The sequence below is a fragment of the Mus musculus genome, chromosome 1 (assembly GCF_000001635.26).
Source record: "Mus musculus strain C57BL/6J chromosome 1, GRCm38.p6 C57BL/6J".
Lineage (NCBI taxonomy): Eukaryota > Metazoa > Chordata > Mammalia > Rodentia > Muridae > Mus > Mus musculus.
The window spans coordinates 191,184,088-191,195,634 of NC_000067.6; positions in this window are offsets into that span (position 1 = coordinate 191,184,088).

The following is an 11,547-nucleotide window of genomic DNA, read 5'->3' on the forward strand; positions in this document are numbered from 1 at the left end:
GGGAATTCTCCACGAAAGCAAGAGCGTAGAAAGAGGAAAGATTTGGAGAGATCAGAGCCACCTAGCGCAGGGATAAGAAAGGGCTGGAAAAAGGCGGCTCGGCTAGTCTGGGAAAGAGGACGCTTTGATCTCTACGCTCCCGGTTTGGGCGGGGGTGGGGGTCCGCCTGGATATCAGGAAAGAAAAACCGGCTCCAGGTTTCGAGTGTCTGTCTGCAGGAACAGAGGGCTCTAGGGATACGGTGGCCGGGACTGAACGCGCACCGCTTAAAGCCGGAACACCGAGCCCTCTTGTACTCAAATCTGGTGGCGGGAAAGGCTGGGCAAAGGACTCGATTTCAGGCCAAAGCCTCAGCAGACCTGGGTTTGAAACTTGAAATTAGTTTCCCGGTTCTGACCCAGTAATTCCGAGGGTCTGAGCTGAGCGCAAGACCCTGAGCGGGACTCCATAGCTCATCAAGGGTTACACGTGCACAGACTGCGGCCCAGGAATCGCACACCTGCCTGGCAGACTTTGGCGGGCACATGTGGGGCAGGACGCTGAGGTGTAAAGACAGAGGCACCTGCTAACGCCCGCCTTTGAGAGGAAGGCGATCAGAAGGTCACAGGGAGGTAGTTTGGGGTGTGAAGCAGAACTGACCGGTGCCGCTGCCTCCATAGCACCTACCACCCGGACTGTTACGGTCCTGAGGAAAGGTCGCCGACGGTAGTACAACCGTAAGCAACTGATGGCCCCAGAGACAGACATTTCGGGCAAAATCAAGTTCTCTGCACCCGGGTTCCTCAAGTCCAAGGCAGAGTCTCGCCCTTCACAGGCCTCTGCCCTCCATCGAGGCCCCCGGAGTCTCTCGGTCCTTGCTGGCCCGGGAGGCCTAGGGTGGTTCCATCCCCGGGATCCTCTCAGATCCTGCCAGGATCTGACGGGATTACAGCAGCATCGCGCGGGAAGCGCCAGGCTAATGTTTTGCTTTGGGTTTTGCCTTGGAAACGGCTCTCGGGGCCCCACCCTCCGTCTCCCACGCCCACACCCTGCTCCACACCTCCACAACCCGGCCTCCAGCCGACCTGCCGGCAGGTAAACCCCAGGCGTGTCGGCACAACCCCGAAGAAAGTCAGGTGCCTAGAAATGAAAGTCATTTGGGATCTCCTCCTACCTGCCCCATCTTTTTACAGGCTGCCCTGGAATAAATAAACACCACTGTGCGGTGTAACAGGGAGATGGGGGAACACACGAACCCCGCCCCAGGCCGCTGGGGGCCCCGACAGAAATTTTTATTGTTTTACGGATTAAATTGGCGTTCTATGGAGGTGGGTCTTGTCTTCAAGTGGAAGGCACGGCCGACAGCCTCGAGACCCCAAGCAGCAAGACCCGCTCCATCAGAACCGTGGAAGGATAGCGTAGACAGAAGTCGGCAGAGCTTCGTGGGCACCTGGTCATGACCGTGGTGCCCTCCCCCACGCCCGTTCTCCTGCTAGTCTAATCATTAGCTTTTAATCTCCAAGTCGTACCTGGATAGAAACTCTCAGTTGTTTACAGAGTTCTGAGTCTGACATCCTCTGCCTCCCTCTCTTACTGAAACCCTAAAAGCGATAAGACTCTCCAGGGAGAAGTCGCCCCCCGCCCCACTTGGATGAAACGCCTATCCCAGGCAAACAAAAGTCACTTTCTGCGGGACTCAGTCCCCTAGGCTCCCAGGAGAATCGTAAAGCGCCTGAGAAAAACGGGAAGGAAGAGCCCTAAGGTCTGGACCAAAGGAAGTTGTCAACATCTGAGTCCCCTCGCTTCTCACGTTACCCTGACTTATTGTCCCCAGTGTGCGTGCGCATTCGTCCATACTCCCTCAGAGGGGCAAGAAAAGCTCCCAACACCCAAATCTCTGCCCGACACAAAGGCAAGAGAATGCCTGTCCAGCCCGAGCAGGAAGCCTCTGGCTAACGGGATTTCAGGGGTTAATCCCCAGTCAAAGAGGGTTAAGCAGAAATTTGAATGTTCTGGGGTTTTTCTCCAGAGAACAGCCCCGGGAGCCCGTATGCAGATCAGCTCCGGTCTGTTTTGCTGAGTGAGATAAGAATTGAAGACTTCAGGCTGAGGCATGTACCAAAGGAAGAGGGAAAATAAAAAGGGGAGGAGAAGGAACCAGGCAGCTAAAAACAGTCCCCTCGTGGCAACCAAAACTAAACACAAAAACATTACAGGGAGCCAAAAGCAAAAAAGGAAAAAAGAAAGTTCAGAGATATTTAAAGATTTTTGCAATTCAGAGGGCGATCCCTTCCACATTCCTCTGCCTCTTTAACTCTGTTCTCCAGACTCTGAGGCACTATTTGCTCTGAGACTCCAGAAACAAGTTAAGGCATCCAGGGGAGCTTGAGCTGACCGGCTGGCCTGTCTGTGCAGGGGTCTTGACCCCACTTCTTGACCTTGGAAAGGGAGTCAGCGGATTTCTCCCGAACCCATGCTCTCAGCCAATCAGAGAATTACTAATTACCAATTTAATTTTCTAAGGAAGATGCTTGATTGGCTCATGAATACTGTACTTGGTGGCCACGCCCCCTAGCTCCGCCCTCTGGTTCTCCCACACTGAAAAGGATATACAAACAGTAACACCTAGTGACTAAGAAGGAGGCTCGCAGTTGGAGTCTTCCGTAATAGTGTCTGTAACTGTGGGCCAGGAAGGCTTTCTAGGATACCCTCTGTCCCCTCATCATCCAGAGTCTGAAAGACCCAGAGTGACAGCTGCAACAGGAGTAAACCTTGTGTTCCACACACAACCACTAATCAAACACTGGGTTTCCGGGTGCTGGATAACAGTGGCAAATGGCGGCGGCAACCCACCCTGGGCTGGGCTGAGCTGAGGATTCCAGTGCTGTTCTGGTTCTGCCTTTGTCATCTTCCCAGGGTTTCCATTGTATTGTTGTAGGGGTCCCTGGGCTGGGCTGAGGGGCTCCTGAAATGGAGACTCTCTCCCCCAAGCTACCTCCTGCTCTGTAGATTTCTGAGAGCCAAAAGAGGCAACTGTGGTGAAAACTGTTGCATGGCCCAATGACTAACTCATTTTTCTGGAAACTACAGCTGAGAAGCTCTGTCAGATCAGATTCTAGGGCACAGCCTATCCTCTATCCGCCCCTCCCATACACACTTCCAAACTTTAACTCATGTAGGTACCCAGTCACAGAGGCACTTACCCAAGGCAGGGATTGGATCTTTTGAGGACATCTTGTATGCAGACATTGACTTTAGGCCACAGGGCCAAATCTAGGTAGCAGCTGTCTCCACTTCAGAGAGGAGATCCACGGGTCCCAGAAATCTGAGATGAGGTCAGGGAAGCCCTGGTGTTAGCAGGACATAGTAGGTCTGAGACCTGCCCACCAGTTTGACCTCCAGCAACCGGGTGGCTGTGTAAGTCATAAAGGCACCGCCTTAGCTTGGCAACCCACAAAATGAGATTATTTAACATTATTTCCCCACAGAGCATTGCTATAAATATCAGACAATATGATAGATGTGGAAGTGAATTGGAAAATAGCTTAAAATCATGCCGACAGGTATCTAGCTGGACACGGCTGTGCGTGCTCATGGAACTAAGATGAGAACATGAACGTTTGAGGCCACCTTTGAGGCGCAGTAGTTAGAGCCAGCCTAGGCTACACAGCAAGATTCTGTCTCTAAAACAAAAGCAAGCACCTCTTACAATAGTATTTTGCCATAATGAGAATTAGGGAAAAGGCAAAAGAAAAAAAGTACCTGTAATCCCAACACTGTCAGTATTTTGAGTTATCTTTCTGTGTGTGTGTGTGTGTGTGTGTGTGTGTGTGTGTGTGTGTGTGTTTTCCTTCATTATACACATGATTTTAAAATACAGTTATGGCTTTATGTACTTGCAAGCTTCTGTCCTGTTCTTTTGCTTATCACGCTGGATAGTATATTACCTTCATTTTTTCTTCTTTAAATTATGCCCATTTTCTTGTAAGATAGAGGACACATACCATTGTTTCATAGAATAAATATACATAGATTTAAATGATAAAATGTACTAAGGATTACCACCGTAAGCAGACTACCACCTCCAGTGTTTAGAAGTCCACATAGGACCCTCCTGATGCTATCTGCTCCTGCCTCCCCGTGGGACCCACTGCCCTGACTCATTGCCATAGTCACTGGGAGCTCATGGGTGTTGTATAACTTAACTCAGTTGTTACTCTACATTAGTATTTGGGGTGCTACCAACATTTTGCTAACATGCTAGACACACTTTACTCTTTTTGATGGAAAAAGACACCAACTGCCAGCTTCCCTTGGGTTACTTAAATGGAGTTAGGAGAGGGTCTTGGTTCAATCCTCAAATGCTACACACACTGGAAGAGAGAAGGATCCTAGGAGCCAGAAACGACCCGAATGTCCATGCTCCTTTGCTAACATCCAAAGAGAAAACCATGCAGGCTCTTTTCCCATGGAGCACGTCCTTTGACCCTTCCACTGTACCTTTGAGACCCCGTGATACTGTCTGCCCATTGTGGAAGAGGAAACTCAGTCAGCACATGAGAGAGTGATAACCGGCAGGACCACCTGGCAATGCTTCTGCCTGTGGCTCCCTGCAGAAGTCTCACTGTGGCTAAGCCATGTTGTAGCCCTGGCACCTCTATACCAGCATAGTGGCATGGAGGACAACCAGAGTAGCTGTTCCCTTCTCAGTCTGTACCTGGAGCCAGTGCCAGAGTCAGGTGGCACTGGTTTTCAGAACTATACAACACCAAGTCTAAAAGGACTCTCTGGAAGTCATCTGCTCCCTTCTGTCCCAAGCACAGGCACAGAAGTCTACCCCAGAGACTCAGAGCAAGGCAGGATGTGCTGGGGACAGCGAGAAGATATCAAATACATTCTAGCCTTGGGTGGGATGTATCCCTGGAAGTCAGATTTGAGAACCCTGAGGAGATTTGCTTTTTGCTTGTTTGTTTGTTGGGTTGGTTTTTTATTCTCTTTAGATAATATTAGACTGCTTTGGTGAGTAATAGCTGTAATCGTGACACTCAGAAGGCTGGAGCAGAACTACTGTAAGCTTGGGGGGCGGGGGTGCAGCCTGGGTTACATAGAGAATTCCAGACCAGTACCTGTCCCTGTATCAAAGAAAACCCAGCTGGCCTCAAAACCATAGAGATCCATCTGCCTCTGCCTCCAGAGTGTTGGGATTAGAGGCAGGCATCAACACACGGGCTTCTCTTTCCTCTCTTTGTGCATTTGTCTCATAAACCCCCAAAGTTGTCAGAAATGACTACAGACCCTAGTGGAAAGTTTCATCTCAGAATAACTGACTGATTTGAAAAGAAATATTTGTTTAAAAAGATCAGTATGTGGCCTGGTCACAACTACTATTTACTCAGAACACGTTACCTGCAAGGCACATTGTAACTCTCGAAAAATACAAGTGTCTTATTTGATCTTCATACTAATTCTGTCGGGCTGGTACTATTTTCTCAGTTTTATAGACTAGGAGAGCAAGCCCAGAAAGGTTAAAGAAAAGTGCTTGTCAGTGGTTGAGTCCAACACAGGTCTGTCTGGTGGACTGTAAGACTTCTGCTGAGCATCCTTGCCCTCTGGGTCCCAGAGAGCTTCGCCTGGGCTTATTTCCTTGAACTGTGTGGTTGGTCTGTGTTAAACAGGTCCTTCTTACCCAGCCTCCTGAGTGCCAGATGGTCGTTGACCTTACCAGGAAAACCTACTCCCAAAATTCCAGAAGATTCACACTTGGAAAATGCCAGCAGCTCCCTGTGCCTTCTGTGACACTGAACTCCCTGCCAAATTTGCCATTATTCCCTAATTTGCTTTAACCACAGGCATAAGCCCTGCTATTGACTGAGTAAGCTGAGCAGGGCTTTTTAGACTTTTGTTCTGTTTCCCGAAATATGACAAACTGAAGTCATCTGATGATGAACTTGTACTTGAAACTGGAGTGGCTGAGGGTGGACTGAGTCACTCCGGTGAGCTGAGACTCATTAATCAATCCATCAAATCATCTCCTATTGCCAGTCACTGCTCTCAGCAGTGTGCTCAGACACTCTGTGCTCACAAGGGCAGGGTGGGGACACGCTCTGACCTTGAGGAGATTAAAATCTCCAAGTGGCAAATTAGCATATAAAACAGCAGCGTCTGGCAGTAAATATTTTATCAAGCTCCCACTGTGTTGTGGCACTGTGTGTGTGTGTGTGTGTGTGAGCTTAGAGTCACAGTGGAACATCCCAGCTCTGCAACAGTGGTAGCTCATGGAGAGACTGGCTTGGCCACAAGTAGTGACAGCTCTGTCATCTAGGCTGACCTAGGGGCAGAGAGGCTGTATCCAGGGAAGTTGGCAAGCATTGGTAAGTGAGTGGCTTAGGACCGAGTTCTTAGGCAAAGGAGGAGAAAGAGGGTGTCCTAGAGAGAGGTATACAAAAAGCCTGGCTTGTCTCTGCCTAGTCTCAGCATCTTGTCTGGTTTCACACAACAGATCTGCCCAGATAGTGAAGGAAAATAGTTTGTGAAGGCACAGGGCAAGTGTGGGCAACAGGACTCAGCTGAAGAAAGTTCCAAGGAGATAGAGATAGTGACCAGCCATTAAAGAGCAACGAAGCTTTTGACAATCAGTCTATGTCCCCAGGGACAAAGGTGGATGTTGGGAGGCAGGGGATATCATAGGGTCTTTCAGTAGCAAATATGCTCAAACAAACATGCCAGCTAGCTGCCATGTTCAGGCAGGTGAAGATTCAAGGCCAGGAGGAAGAGGAAAGTGGGCCCCACTTCAGTGTTCTGGTGTTCTGAAATTTAAGGTGGACCCTCCCCCACCCGCACCCCCACTTAGATCTTGTTGTTCTACAGCTCAGGATTCCATCACTAAAGCTGCACTTGAGGGAGGATTCACTTTCCCTGTGCCTGGCGATGTGAACAGAAGGGGATTCTGGGATTTAGGTGTGAGCATCAGATGCCCCACCTCGGGTGGTAGATACAAAGGACACCAGAGTGACAGAAAGCAAGAAGGGGGTCAGGAAGAGTGGGTCACCGGAATAGGGATTTTTGAAATTTACTCTTAATTACTCTTAAGCACCAAGTAATCCTACCCCACTAATTTGAAGCTGGACGCAGGGTTTTCCTGAGGTTTGGCAGGACCATTGCCGTGGTTGTGAAATGGACAATGAAATTAACCAGCAAGGAACCGACAGTCCTCAGCCTGCATAACTGACAACTTGGAAAGGTGGAAATATAAGTAGGTCTACAAGGCCCATAGTTGATACATGTTATCAGGAAGATTATAAAGAGACTTTCTTTGCTAGGTGTGGTGGTGCACATAAGCGCTTGGGAAACTGAGGCAGGATGATGCGTTCATTACTAGCTTTGGCTACAAAGGGAGTCTGAAGCCACCCTGGCTTCAAAAAACTCAGTTTTTAGGGAAAATAATTAAAAGTTTTGCTTTTATAATGTTCTGCCACTATTTAAAAAACTGTTTACTACTGGGTATGGTAGTACATGCCTATAATTCCAGCATCAGGGAGGCTAAGGCAGGAGGATTGCTGATAGTTCGAGGCTAAACTGTCTCAAAACAGACTAAACAAAACAAAACAAAATAAAACATCCCACAAAACCTGTTTACACACCAGCATTCTGAAAGCCCCGGCAGGAGATGGTCAATTTGAGAGCATCCTGAGCCACAGAGAAAATTCCAGTTCAGTCCTTGTCTCCAGACAACAAAAGAAAGATAAGCAGTTGTTTATAAAGAAGATGTAACTTAGAGAATGCAGGTAGGAACAATGTAAGGCTTAAAAAGCAAGACAATATCTTGTCAACAGAACAATTGGGATTCAATGAAAGTGTTAGTGAGTAATAAAAACAAGATTAAGAAGATGCCCTAATTCTCACAAGACCCTCATTCTCCTTGGCGGGTGATTTTTTTTTTCCTCCTCTACTTAGAGATTTCTGAACTAACACATGATCTATAGCAGGGATAAGGTGTCTGTGAATCGACAAAGGCAGAAGTTTATGTTAGGATGAGCATAAAAGAATGGCCTCCAAAGAACACCATTGCAGACTTGCCCACGCTGGGAGAAAGGACTGAGATTCCATCCAGACAGAATCTGGGCTCAGTGAATGCATTTGCGGAACTCCTGCCCGACGTCAGGAACATATGAGCAATAACCATTTCAAAGGGAGGACGTGGAATGTCTAATCCTTAGTAAAGTGATCGTCCTGCTAACCCTGCAGCCTGAGGACATAGATCGTAGGTGCATTTATCTACACCGACACCAGCAGAGCTTCAGGTCCTGCTTCCACAGAGACAGAACATTCTTGGAAGCCTTCCAAGGCTCAGGTTCCCCCAGTGTTAACCAGGGTACAGCCCCAAAGGCAGCAGGTGTGCTAGCTCCATCATTTCTTGGCCTGGAGCACTGAAATGGAAGTAGAGATGCCTCTGTTAACAGGACTGACTCAAGAGAGACATGTGGCATTGAGACACACATCATTGAGACACACATACAGAGAAAAGAAAACCCCTAGGGATGATGGGAGTTTAGTAAGCGAGAGGCAGCCAGTCTGCTGGTCCTGTCTTCCCTCAGCTGCTCTCCCTCCTCTTATTCTCTCTTGCTATGCTCTACTCTCTATCTTGCTTCCCCATTACTCTATCATGGTACCCTGCTTCCTTCAGCCCGCCATGCCCCGTCCTCTACCCTCATTCCCTCAGCCTGCTATGTCCAGTCTGCTCTCCATGTTCAGCCTACTTTTTTTCTCTTTCTGCTCCAGACTCTTCCTGGTACCGATGTCCGCTTTCTCTCTTAGCACCATCAAAACCTCCCTAACAATGGACTCATCATAGCAGCAGTTTCTTTATGGCACAGCTTTGAACGAAGGCTGTCATTAGCAAGTTTCAGGCCATCCAGGGATACATAGAGAGACCACAAGATGCAAATCAGGTACCGTGGTACAGGCTTGCAATCTCAGTACTTAAGAGTACTGAGGCAGGAGGATTACTGTGAATCCAAGGCCAGCCTGAATGAATTCCAGGCCTGTTTGGTCTATACAGTGAGAATTAAAAAAAAAAAAGTAGCAAGATATATATGCATTATAAGCACAATAATTAAACAACGAGAAGCCAGCATAGCTACAGAAGTGACAAGTCTCTTAGAGAAGAGATACCTGGAATACAGAAGCCTGAGTCAGCGGAAGCACCGGTGATTAGGAGTTTCGAAATTCCCTACTGACTGGGGATGGTACCTTAAGAAGGAAACCCTTGCCCTGGTCCTTCCCTGTTGATCCAGGGTTCCCTCCCGGCTTGAGACACACGGCTAGTCATAGTAAAGGCACACAGGACACTTGTACTGTCCCACTTTCTGATAGACCTGCCTGGCTGGATCTGGGCTCTCTTTCCCTAATCTGGGACACTCATACTTTGCTGATCTAAAAAATGCCCCAGCTGCATAGAGTTGCTATGGGGAAGACCACATCTACTTAGCCCTCCAGTGTTTACTGACTGTGTTAAAGATGCCACCCTTTGCCACAGTCTGGAGAGGAGAGGGAGAGTCTCTCCGTCTCCCTCTCCCTCCCCCTTCCCTCCCCCCCCCACTTTCTCTCTGTGATATTACAGAAACTTAGCTGTAACTTTCACAGTCCCCACAGTGACTTCTGCATTGGCTCCTTACACGCTCCGACATGCAGCGCCGGAGGAAACACAAACTGAAAAGGAAACCAGTGTTCCACCTGAGTCACCCTGTTTCCTTTTATCACCAAAGCAATGAACTCCCACACAATTGAGGTGCACTCTATTTAGGTTTTAGAAACGTCATCCCCATAATTAAAGAAGGCTATTACTGTGCAGTAAACACTTAGAAAACACGTTCTTAGAAACATCTCTCTGATTCATAGACGTCTGTGTGGTGAGGTAAGAGAGGTGGAACTCTTGGCTCACAGCTGGCGATAAGGATCAGGGGATTCACACTTCACACAGTCAGCCTGGAAGTGGAAGAGCGGTGGAGATGTGGGGCGTTTAACTTGTAATGGTTGATGGGGGAAAAATCGAGTTTAAAATATACTCTTTCCTAACAATAATTCACTTGAACTTTGTTTGTTCATTCTTTCTAGAAGTATTTATTGGTTGTACCCTGTCCTTCCTGGTGGGTGGGGACCACAGTCCACTGCACTTCAAAGTGCCAACCACTTGGGGCGCTTCCGTGTTTCTAAGTTCCTCTTCCTTCTGTCCGGGATTTCCTCCTTCCAGACACCCCAACTTCTCCAGCTGTAAAGCTGCTATTTTTGTTTATTGTTCAGCCCTCCTGTTCTAAGCTGGTCATGGTGGTGAACACCTGTAATCTCAGCACATGGATACTGAGGCGTCTAGGATCATCCTTGTCTACATAGTGAATGAGGTGGAGAACAGCCTGTACCCACTCTTAGCCCCCACCTCCCCCAAATCAAAGCTACTCTCTTGTGAACACGGTGTAAGTCACATTCAGGATTAGCTATGGCATTTCAGGGACCCACAACAAAATGTTAAGTGTAGAGTCCCCGTTTCAGAGTGGTATTTCAATCTTGGCTTTGGCAGGGGCTACGATTCCTTGACTATTCTACTTTACTCCACTAGAGCCAATGAGAAAATGCTTCCCGTTTTGTCTCTGAGAAGGCAGCACTCAGTACTGAGAAGGCAGCACTCAGTACTATTTTGGTTTATGAGTAGTGGGTGCAGTCAGAGCAAACCATTTCAGGGTCACCATAAGTGTCTTTGAACCCAATCAGAGCTAACAAGCTGCTGGGAGCATAAGGCTAAGACTGGGCCCAGGCTTCCCACTGGATTTGAACCCTTGAACCCACGGAGCTAAGAGCCTTGGTAAAGCATTGGTAAAGGGTGCAGAGAAGGTCACCATCAGGCAGGGCTGGCCACTGTACCTCTCGGTGGTGAGGTCTGGTAAGTCTCTCTTCTTTTAGTCTTTAAGTCATTCGGACTGGCTTTTCCCATACTTGCTTATAATAATCAGAATATTAAACATCATACATATGTGCCTTTTGTTTATGCTTGTGTTTTATGGCTTCTGCAGCTGACCCAGAGTTCTGGACGCTGCGACTCTGCTTCTCTGTCTGTAGACCTGGCTCACTCCTGCCACACTCATCTGTGGCCTTTCTGTCTCATTCTGTCTTGCTGCTCCATCTCTTCCCACCCTTCCTTCTAAAGAGACAACATGTGAGAAGTCAGACAGGGTGCCTTGTGTTTATAAACCCAGTGGTGGGAGGTGGGAAGGGCAGTGACAAGAGGGAGGGGCTCCTGTCAGCCAGCCAGTCCATCCTTCTCTGGGAGGCCCAGGTCTCACTGGGAAACCCTGTATCTAAAGGTTAGGTGGATGAATCTCGAGGAATGCCATGCAGGACTCTACAGGTACACACACACACACACACACACACACACACACACACACACCCTTCCCAATATTTAATCATTTTGTCTTTGGTTGGTTTTGAGACAGAGTCTCCATCTCCAAACATGTTGTGCAGTGATACTTGGTTCTGTATTCTTGATGTTTGTGCCTCTGTCTCCCAAGTGCAAGG